Source organism: Saccostrea cucullata, unplaced genomic scaffold (assembly GCF_032062105.1).
Source record: "Saccostrea cucullata isolate Sc308-1 unplaced genomic scaffold, CSIRO_AGI_Scuc_v1 ctg2944, whole genome shotgun sequence".
Taxonomy (NCBI): domain Eukaryota; kingdom Metazoa; phylum Mollusca; class Bivalvia; order Ostreida; family Ostreidae; genus Saccostrea; species Saccostrea cuccullata.
In genome coordinates, this window is record NW_026934762.1 from 42,710 (window position 1) to 55,060 (window position 12,351).

The following is a 12,351-nucleotide window of genomic DNA, read 5'->3' on the forward strand; positions in this document are numbered from 1 at the left end:
TCCCTTGCACATAGATTATTGATGGAATCTCGTGAAATTGCCATTTTTGTCAGTTTGTGAATATCTTAATAAAGAATTAGATTTTAATCTTTTATTTTTGAGAAAAATAATTTAAAAAAAAAGATAAAGATACATCAGATACTGGTACAAAGGCCTCCTGACAATAAATGATACGTTCAATAAAAGAATCCCACTAACATAATGGCATTCCTTTTTTTTTTTACAGTATCTAGGGTTCGCCTGTGCCTGGCTTATAAATCCCCACCAAAAAAGCAATACTATATAAAAACAATGATATATATATATATATATATATATATATATATATATATATATATATATATATATATATATATATATATATATATATATATATATATATATATATATATATATATATAAACTAATTATTCTTGTCAAAATAGGTAAATTGCTCATTTTTTTGACATTTGAAAATATAATTTCTATAGGTTAATTATCCGTATTTTTTTTTTACCCGTTAAAAGTAGTTCATTATATATTCAAACAGAGGAAAATATCCAATCCATCCTTTGTTTTGTGCCTTAGTTGTAATTTTTCATTTACAAAAGAAAACGTATGAATTATCAGCATATACATATTTTGAGAACGATCGCGAGACCTTTAGTTAAAATACCTGCATGTGTTTCCTAGTACAATTTCAAAGTTTCATCATCTTCGTACCTTGTTTCAAAAAATCAATGATGTACATTGTATGGGAGTTGCTCTTCCTTTCCTGTCTTGTTTTCATATAAATATATAGAGCTTTAATAGTTACTACTATGCAGAGTGCCTTCATGCAAAAGTGGTTATTAGTGTTTTATCATTAGTCGTTTGATTTTGTCGTATGACAGTAATTATTTTTTAAGTATTAAAATTTCTTTTTCTCTGGAATAGGTTCAAGCTTGATTGTAAATTTTTCGAAAAGTAAAAAATTTTTCAACTGATTTATAAGAGTAAATCATAATATCCTGAGATTAAAGAGATCGAATGAAACATTTGTATATCTGTAAAATATCTAGCCTGACTATATTTCAGATTCAAAGCTTCTTTCTCATGTCAGGATACATCAGATAAAAAACATTTCTTTTAAATTGAAAAGCCACTCTTTAATATAAAAAAGCACCAGATTTGATATTTGTCTCTAATGAAATGATGATTATGTATTTTGCCTTCAACAGGTCTGATTTTAAACTTTAAGATAATAAAAACACTTCACATTAAATTTGGAAATATATTTCTTAAGCAGATCAAAAATAAAAGGTTTATTTAAGATGAAAAAAAATCTTGTGCATTCTTCACAAGTTCATATCAACAGTTTATTTGTATTTCGACAGTGTTTTGACATTTGACAACAAGCAAATAGTAATTCTTGATAATTGGACACTTGTGACCTGTTAAAATTAGAATCCTAACGACGAGGGTGAGACAGCAGTTGACCCAATCTTTTGCCTCCTTTTGACTTATAATAACGACGACAGGTGGCGCTGGGTGACTGAGAGAAACTACACGTACTATACAGGAGAAGACGGACTATTTAATTTGAAGCCAGAAAAGCATTCTTGTACATAATGTTTCATTTTCTGTAAATTAATACATGTATAAACATTTGCCACCATTATTTTTTAAAATAATTTCATTGAACATGGTTTAAAGAATTCTAGATAACTACAAGCATTCTCAAGATTATGTAGTATAGTATATTCGTCTCTTCGAAAGAGATCTAGATCAATCCTCATGATTTCAAATAATCTATGAATAGCATATACATGGAGACAAAATGTACATTTTATATTATAGTGTCTCGTTATCTTTGCAAGGAAACTTACAACTCAAATCTCTTCTCACTATACGTATATTTTTTTAGCAAACAACTAAGTGCTTTTTAATAATTTCTAGGCACTTGTAATCCAAGAACCAGGGGTAGATATATCGTGTTCTAACGGTCGGTCTGTCTGTCTGTCTGTCTGTGATTTTTTTTCTCATTTATATGTAAGTGGAAAAATAGAATAGTTCTGACTTAAACCTTTGATTGGTTTGAACTATGGATTTCAAAATTCACGGGTGTATAAAATATTAAAGGACCTTTTCTTGGGATTAAATATTTTATTAGACTTTTTGACCTTCATTTTGGCACTTTTGGGAAATTTAAGCCTTGGTCATATGAATTCTGGCTTTCATATTTCAACGGGTTATTCCATGCGTAAAACGTCACCAAAGAAAAAGTGGGAAATGAGCTTATCTTTCCACCGTGACAATGTGCTAACACCACGAGCTGAGAATCTACTCATGCTGGACAAAAATGAAATTAAAGAACCGCAAGAAATTAATGTTAGCAAGTGTGACAGTGTAACATAAGATAGGAATACGTTTACCTCACATACTGCCGATTTTCATACATTTTACACATGCCAGAAACGTAAACAAAATGTTTTAGTGTAGCTATTTAAAGATGCGTAAGGTCGAGTGCATGACGGTCCCAGTGATAATTAGGAGAACAGAGATGGACGTCAAATGCTTAAAGTACTTTCTGAGAGGGATCTCTCAACTGTAACGATTATCATTTCAATGATAAATGGTAGATATCTGGGTCCCCGTTGTTTTCACAATACGAATGGTCTTGTTAATGAAAAAGATGAAGATAACGAACAGAATTCAATAACAAAACTCCATAAAACAATATCAACTAGGAGGAGACAATACACCGATCTTCAAAACATCGGAGGCGGGATAAAAGGCCGTGGAAGATAGAGCATCCCCTGCCAATCGGTTACACCCGCCATTATGTTTCTTGCCATGGTTAAGGAATAACGGAAAATTCCGTGCTCAATTCAGTGTATAAAAATTGGCTATCACTTAGTATGCAAAACATGAGACAGCATTAGACTCAATGATAAATTGTACTTGCTGACAAGGTCATTGTATCGATCATAGATCTTACAAAATGAGGACTTAAATGATACTACTGAAAATTGTCTTTCATCACCTTGTTTGCTCGGGTATGTTAAGGAAGCATTTAAATCATTTCTCGGGAAATTTAGACTTTTTAAAGATAATTAAGTTTGACAATTTACCAAGCCACTGATAAACGTAAACTTTCATTAACTATTGCATAAAGATAAAAGAGTGTCTAACGTCAAGATGTGCGCCACCACCACCACTACATCACGCGACTTTTATTTATAACGAAATGTTCCCTAATAAAAAAAGGTATAGCGAGAATACGTACTTAAATGGCAGACACATGTATATGAAAGGAACAATTTTCTTAATCACGCAATATAATTTTTGAAGCACCAAGCATATTGCCTTATCTTGGGGAGTTTTTCAGATTGCAACATTTTTTTGAGTTTGAAAGGAGAGATATGTACAAAAAACATGTTCTTGACATTCAGATACAAGTAATTGACATAAATCTATTAAAATTTGCCTTGAATGCACACTGATGAAGTGACAGTAATCTGTGTTCAACAGCATCTACTACGATTTTCAGGTATCTTTAATTCATGATCTTTACAACTAATTACATTCGATAAAATCTCTTGATTGGTTTTGAGATGACGGTTTAAAAGATACATTTTATTTATTGTATCACAGTGACATCTAATTTTTGTTTTGATCTAATTTTAGCATACAGTTGAGAAATAATTTGAGAAATTTATCAAGAAATCTCAATTAGGAAGTCATGATATTATATTTCTTGGTATTTCTCTTGACAACGCTTATTAACTGTTTGTTTAAAATTGTGTCCCTTCCTTCTATATAGCTGAGACAGAATAAATAATCTCTCTATTGATTAAATGCTGTTGGAATTTGATCATTATACCTGCGGATGTGGTGATTGACAACAGATATATATTTGATATTGGTCCATCAGTCAATTGTACAGGACCTTAAAAATAAACCAAAAAAGAACAATATCACTATTATCGGACACTTGAATTCAGATACCATCTTGGAACTAGTTGATATTAAATTGCTAAAATATATACTTTTTACTGATGCTACACTTTGTGCCAATATTACATGTATATGTTTTTCAGTTATTTATAAAAAAAAAATTAATCTTCAATGTTCCATGCAAATTTTCGATCTGCAAAGAAGTCAACAAAACAACCATTTTTTTTTCGTAATTACAAAGAGAACTCTGTTTACGTTTTTTTTACTACTCTTCCCCTCATCCGAATTCTTCAGCATTGGATTTTCCTTACAATTACACCTGGAAATATTAAGTTGCTTCTCTTCATACCAAGATATTAGAAAACTGTACATACAAATACAAAATATTATTATTAGAAAACTGTAAATCATCTTTCTAATAACTCAATGATCATAACGCGTATGTTTCAGGAACTATGGACAGTATTTTTTTCCCCACAAAAAATGTTTAAATATCTCTGTGTATTAAAGAATAGTTTTTCTAAAAAATCCATTACAATCCATTAAAAAAATTCTAGTAGGAAGACAATATCAAGTATAATTCAATCTCAGGTTATCTTTTTGTATTGATTGGATGTTCTCATTAAATGCTTCTCTCGATCGTATATCTTTATAAATAATGATAATTGATGTTTCATCATACATGTATAAAAACTATTTCTAGTGCACAGATATTATTGATTAATTTAGTTGCAACATAAATGTTTACAATCATTGTTGGACGACACAGTTTATGAAAATGTCAAATAAAGTTCAAGAAATTAAAAGCAAATGTCTTAAAAAATATAACAACTTAGGGAACACACTTTCGCCTAAAGCATATATCAATATTTATCCAATAATTAGGTATACCTATGTATTAATAATATATTGGAAAATGTATGTCAAAAATGAAATAAATTTCTTTTTAGATTTATTAGCAAAATTAATAAGGACACGAGATGCTATAAACATAATCATCTCTCTCTCTCTCTCTCTCTCTCTCTCTCTCTCTCTCTTTCCCCCTCCCCCCCTCTCTCTCTCTCTCTCTTATTTTCACGAATTGATTCTTTTTTTGCCTGCACAAGGAAATAAAATCAAGGAAAACGAGTCCTCTAACGATTGTTTTTCCTGTTTTACTATATACATGTGTACCTACATACTGTTTTTATGGGTATGTTTGATGCACATAGCATACGGATTATCCCCCTTTCACTAAAACTAAAATTATAAAATTAGATTACGTATGTTAACGGTTACTTATTCTTCTAATGCCTCAAGCTTAAACTTTTTTTTTTAATTTCAGTCATGAAATTCTATTCAATCAATAGCGTTTATTGACTCAACGAAATAAAGTAATTGCTTTTAGACTCTCTTTGCTTTCCTTAATTACCTTATGTCTTTTCATGTCACAAAAGAAAAAAAAAACATTTATGTAACAAGAAGAATAACTCTACATTTAATTGTACTCTATTTTTCATACAATTTCGTGTTTTGATTTCAGTAAAAAATATCGGTCATTTAAATTGGATATCTGTAATAGATTTCAGTCCAAAAAAATCATACACTCTCTTTAAAAACTGAAAAATACAACCTATTTGGCTATGAATTATGATAAGAAAACAAAAGAATAAAATTTTAACCCTTCCTCTCTATTTGATATAGAATCGTGTTTACACAAAAATAGCTCTGTTTTTAATTTCTACTTTCAAAGATAGTACCGGAAATTATCTTCCTGGCATTTAATTATTTATTTACTGTTGTAGAATTACCCTTGGCATTTATTTAAACGTAATGTCAAGAGGCCATTTGAAAGAGCTTACAATGCCCAAATTTATGTTATAGCATTGGCATCGGAAGGAAATTGGAAGGGGGGCTAATAGACATGGGGGGGGGGGGGGCTAAACCAACATATAAATGTAAATCCCAATTCTTAATGCCTATATACCGAATATACTTAAACTTTATGTCCGACCTAAAGGAGAGTCATAAAGAGATTGGTATTTTTCTGGTGGTTGGAATGGAGTATTTGCATTTCTGACGATTATTGAAGAAAATGTTTGAATATATGTATATGATTATTTATGTATTCGTAGAGTACTTAAAGTAAAAATATTTTTATATTTTAATAATTTTATTTGTATTTTAAGTGAGTATTGACTTTTTCTTTTTTTTGATTTAAGATTAAATATCAGTGTAATTTCGAAAAATATAGATTGGAACTCTTTAAACAACAATGGAATTACTTGAAATTGTCGCCCGATTTTGGCTAAAAAGTGCTGATTTATAAGCGGGTCAATAGCAAATTCCACCAAAATAAGGTCAAAATATACAACCGACTTATAGACGGACGGACTTATAAGCGAGTATATACGGCAATATCTATTTTTGCAAAAAAGTCGGGGGATAAGCTCCCTTACCCTCCCGTTTCCGACGCCTATGTATAGTGTATACCTTAGATTAAAGCAATATTCCTCAAATATTATCATTTACATTTCAACATATCAACAGATGCCTGCTGATGAGGATTGAAGTACATGAAAATTTATATAATTTGACAACGTAAAAATTGTGAGGGTTGGAAACACCTGAACGAATAATGTATTATCTGTTAGAGGACATGGATACCCCTCATATAATTCCTGTCATTTGACAGTTTTGATGATGATAGCCATTCATTCGAAGCCTTTATAATGTTCCCCTGGTACTTCCGGATCCGAAGTTTTGAGATGCTCCCCGGGATTTGTCAATATGAGTGGGCTGTGTTTCTTTTTCCACAAAGAACCGACGTCCATGTTGAATTCTACTGACTTCTGTCACCAGCAGGGGGCTCACATGGTCGTCCTAGATTCGGAGGAGAAAGAAAAAGTACTCACCAAATATATTGAAAGTAAGAGATCAGTAGTGGAAGTAAGTTAAAAAAAAACCAGAAAACGAAGATTTTTATTTGTTTATTTCTGGCTACTGTAGTCAAGACGTCATTATACAATGAATTAAATCTATAAAAAAAAAACCTATTTATCTTACAACCTGAACCGTATAATAGTGCCTAGGTTTAAAATCTAATTTATGTGAACACTCCTTCTGAATTACTTACTGCTGAGACGATAACATGCATGAAATTGCCGTGTAGATCTAAGGTTACATAACCATTATATACATATGTAAGAGGAAAATTGCTTAGAAATTACTTAAAGCTAACTTTATACTGGAAATAAAATAATATACTTTTTGTCGCTTCAGAGATGAATTTTTTCAACATATATCAAGAAAGAAATGTAAGTATGAGAGAGAGAGAGAGAGAGAGAGAGAGAGAGAGAGAGAGAGAGAGAGAGAGAGAGAGAGAGCGAGCACTCGCGCTCACCGACTTGTGGGGAACTCACACCTGACAAAGGACCTTTCTTATGGGGAAAGTTCAGAATTGTGGGGAACTCTCTCGTTCCCCACAAATATGGTCATGGGGTTTTTTGAATTCTACGTGTTCTACTGATAATATTTATTCGATTTGTGGTCATTTTTGAAAAAATCCCCATAAGTCCGTAAAATTGACTCGCAGTAATTTTCTCACTGCACCGTAAAACGAATGTTTGAGGATGCTGGGAAATGTTCATTCGGAACGCAGCGGAATTTAAACTGGTCCCCATATGATACCAATTTATTGCGGGCAATGGCTGCTCCGAGAATATGTGGTAAGTAGATTTTTTATCATATTTTAAAGATATTATAGGCTGAAAACTTAATTTAACTACGTAAATCATGCATGCAGTTATTTCTTACAGACGTTCGTAAAGTAACATTTAATAATAAATGCACGTAAAACTTTGGGAAAGTTTGACCCGACCTAGACCTCGGTCATTTTTTTTTAATTGTATCTTGTTTATAGGCCTAATGGCTATCCTGTAAGAACAAACTACGGATTTATATGAATTCAGCACCCCCGGGATATGGTAAGCGTTTAAGGCTTGTCCCCATTTTTTGTGAAACGCGACTATCCTCCTCATGCCCATACAAATTATGCTAGACGGTGCGACTGTCTGGTCTTTAGCTGTTTAGTGAGGCCTGTGTGGGCGAATTAATTGTAAAAGTTAATCTGACTTAAACTGTACGTGTATTTATAAACGATGTCAGTCACACACTGACTCAGTGTCAGAAATGTATCACAGAGAACTCCACCTTTTCAAAAGGTCCATTGAAATCAGTACATTTATAGATTTACGTAGCTAAAATTTCTTAGCTTGGTTAGATTATTTAACATGTTTAACATGTTTAATTCTTCCAAAAAAAGCTTGATTTAGTTATCGTTTTTTTATCAAGTCATTCTTCCTACTTGTATATATTTCTTCGCATGCGTTGGTTTGCATAGTGTCCATTTGCCTTCATTATCTTTTACCTGCACCCTGTTCTACATTCATCCTGATTGCCGTACTGAAAATATTTTCATGATTTTAGACCATCATTATCGATGTATCATAAGTATTTTTTTTTTATTTTGCTAAGGCCAAGATAAATAAATAGTGTTTCCTATTTTAACCTTAGAAAAGATAGGGTAGGTAGGTAGGAAAAACATTTTTATTTTATTTTAACATTTTATTGGCAGGCACGCTGCCACTTTCCCCCAGGATTTCACTGTCAAAATATTTCTGATTAATATGTGTAAGATATGCATTTCTCAAACATGGAAGTGATCTAGATTGGGATTTCATTTCTATTTGTAAACTGGAATTCCGAATACTGTAATATGTGTATATAATTTGGTGCTTTCAAAATTTAGCATAATCACTGGGTTGGCATAATCATAAATTAGCGCTACACATGTATGTGCGGTGTATTGTATATATCAATATGTAAATGATTTCTTAGCAGTATTCATGAATTAGTGCATTGTTGTCTGCACCAAAGCCGCTAAAATATGAAGCCTGCATTTTAAAGTACACATACAGTAGTTTACTCATGGAAAGATATTAGCAGAAAAATATTGAGGGTCGGCTCCTATACTTCTTAGAGTTAGGCGGGGAACTAAACATGCTGAAAACACACTACTTATTTATATAGGCCCAATTAAAATGTCTAATAAATTCATTTTAATTAAATACTTATTGTTAATTAAAGATCACCTTTTATTTTTAAAATTTGTTACAATTCAAACCTTGGCCTTGGGGTTTAGATGCTGATGGAATAAATAAGAAACAAAATCATATGTAAAAAATAACTAAAAATCCTTTTCAAAACCTCAATTACTATTGAATTATGATTGGGCGTGGTATACAAAATAATGCGAATTGGAGGAAATGGAGAAACATAGTAATAACAGTTGGATCAGCTTTTATGATAGCGAGCATATTAAAAATTTAAAATTGGTTATAAAATTGAAAGGTAATGTTGAGATTTTAAGATTCAATATCTATTATTCATAATTATTTATATTTGCTTAACTGAATTTATACCTTTTTAAATTTATTTACATATAACGATCGCTCTCAAAGTTTTGGGTCTGATAATGCTTCCTGATTTTGGTCTTTTATTTTTTTTTTTAAGAAAACCATTTGATTTCTGCACCCACTCCTCCTTTCTAAAAATTTTTAATCTGCCTCTGGTAACTTTACGCTGTAAATTTCTATTCTCATTTTACTTAAATTTAAATAAATACTAACAGCACTATCATGCAATTTCAATGACTATCATTTAAGGTATTGATTCAGTTTTCTGTCATTCCTAAAAATAAGTTTTACTGTATCGTTGATTTTTTGCATATAAAACAGTTTCTGCTCATCAAACATCCACGAGAAAGTGTTCTGTTTCGCAGTTATTGTACGGTTGATTTAAAAGGGAAAGCTCTCTGGGCCATGTCACAAGAAGGAAAAAAGTAAAATATTTTTCATACCTACCTACCCACTGTTAACAATATGGTTCAGGAAAGGGCATACAATAAGTCTTAATTTTGGCATGCCGCATGGGGTCAAAAATTACTATTGAGTGAGGTGGAGATATACCTGTCTTGTAATTACAGGTAAAGATATGAACACTTTAAAAAAAAATATACAATGAAATCTTTGAACTGAAAGCAAAATTATCATTGCAGGTTTTCGGGTTTTCACCACAAGAGCAAATTATACAACTTTATTCTTGAAAATGTTAGAGACTGAGACTTGGAGTCAAAGTCAACAGACACGCTTGCATGGACATGAAGGATGTAAAGAACTAGAGTATTATAACTGAAAGCATTTTGTCTGGATTTGTGTATGGAAACAGAAGGATTTAATATTGGTAAGTCAAGATAGCTGTAAAATCTCATTTTCAACTTTATATGTGAGCAGTACTGTAAACCAACTACCAGGTAGTACACATGTACCCTATTTGTGTCATCTTTTATTTGCATAACTAATCTGTGTTGATTAATTTCCGTGACTAATGAAAGGAAACATTGTCATTCTCTACAAATATAAAGCAAAACTAGAAACGATCTCGTTGCGAGCAACGACTAGGTCTTCCGTCCGATTACGAAGAATAACCCATAAAATCGAGCTGAAATGGATTAAACATATTTTGGACACACTGGTAATTGAAACGGCTCACTAGCTTGAAAATCGAATACGCTTATCGATTACGCTATTTGAACAACTACTCTTACTTCACTTGAATGTACATATAATTCTGCAACAGTTAATCTGTCTTGGAATTATGAAAGAAGGGTCATTATTCATAATTTCGCGCCAAACGCAACGAGTAAATCTTAGCGAATTTCTCTTGGAATGTTCATTTAAATAGGTGAGATAGCTTCAATCAAATAACAAAAGAGCGTTCTTATCGCCTAAATTTTGAGGTGTGGAAAGTATGTTTTACACATATATACATGTAACATATCGTATATAGGCAAATAAAACTAAAGCAGTGAAACAGCTATGAATGGTTAATTTTTCAATTTTCAATCACGAAAGTTGACTATTCATATTACTTACACTTTCATGAAAAAAGGTGGTATGTTTCACCAAAAAAAAAGCCTCGATCGCCCTACGAGGGTCAAGAAATAAGATTCCATTATGTTCAATAACTTGCATTGAGAAAATAAAATGTTTATATAGGTCAATTAAACGGTCTTTGAAAAATTGTTATCTTTAAAAATAAAATATTTTCTTATTGTAACAGTTGTCCTTTCTATTGATTTAATATGACACAAGTGTGCATTAGAAAACAGTGGTCAGGTTTTTTACTTACTACATTCTTGAAAAACTATTAATTATAACTATGATTTAAGGTATGTGTTACCGTGATGCAAAACAAAAGATATAGATATTGTACTCCATTTGCACATTAATTCTTTTCTATTTCTACATTGAGAAACAACCAAAACCAATTAAAGAAGATTTGTAAGTAGACCTTGGATAATAAATGTAGTTTGACACCGAATTGCAACGAACCTACGACGTGACAATCCAAGTATCCCTACACATTTCATTGCTCCTTATGTTACTTTCGTTCAATCAAACGCTCGGCTGCCTCTGTAAACCCCTATTGCGAAATGTCAGAATTGACAGAGACCGCCGCCATTAAGATCACGCTTCAGACTTTTGAATGTTAATATCTCGAGTTTGAATTCATCAATTTACAAACAAATTATATATTCAGCCTAATGAGAAATGTATCTATCAACCATACAAATATAATTTGAAAATATTGAAAAACAAAAAAGTTCAAAAATTTGACTTTTTTTCTTTGCATGCCGTTACAACAGGAAGTAGAGACGACGTACAAAAGATCGCGTCTTGGATAGTACTTATCACGATCTATAATCCCTGAAAGTTTCACAGTGATATCTTTTACCGTTCTTTAGATTATCCGCGAACAAAATGTCATTTCAAAATCAGAAAATTGTCCGTAACTTGGCACCAGAAAAGAATTTCCAAAAAATCTCCAGGATATAATAATTGCAGATAGCAACACATTGTTCTAGCAAATTTCATAAAAATCCATCCAGTAGTCTTCGAGAAATCACGTACACAAAATTTGATGGTCAGAAAAATAATAATTATAACGAGCTCATGCGAGCTTCAACGCCTTTTGCGCTGGAAAGATATAGACTCAAAAAAGCAATTTAGCAATCCTTCCTCTACCTTCACTGAAAATCTCAAGTCAATATCTTCATTCGTTTTTTAGTGATTGCCCGGACAAGCTGACCCTCTTAAAATCAGTAAATCGTCCATATCTCACGACCGGAAGTGACGACGTACTTATAAAAAATTTCCAATAAGGTTCAGACCAATATCTATCAGATCTGAAAGTTTCGTGAAAATCGACTGAGCCGTTTCCGAGAACTGGCGTGCACAAAAATCGGTAAGAAAAAAAAAAATAATAATAATAACTAGATGAGATCTCGTTGCGAGCAACGAGTGGGTCTTCCGTCCAATTCTTGATGAGATG

General features: G+C 31.9%; 1 long non-coding RNA gene across 1 annotated transcript; it reads left to right on the forward strand.

Moving 5' to 3' along the window:
- The first annotated feature begins 7,295 nt into the window (after window positions 1-7,295).
- LOC134241306 (uncharacterized) lies at window positions 7,296-10,184 on the forward strand. Its single transcript, XR_009986631.1, has 3 exons — window positions 7,296-7,625; window positions 7,820-7,883; window positions 10,016-10,184. It is a non-coding gene; the product is annotated as an uncharacterized LOC134241306 (long non-coding RNA).
- The last annotated feature ends 2,167 nt before the right edge of the window (window positions 10,185-12,351 follow it).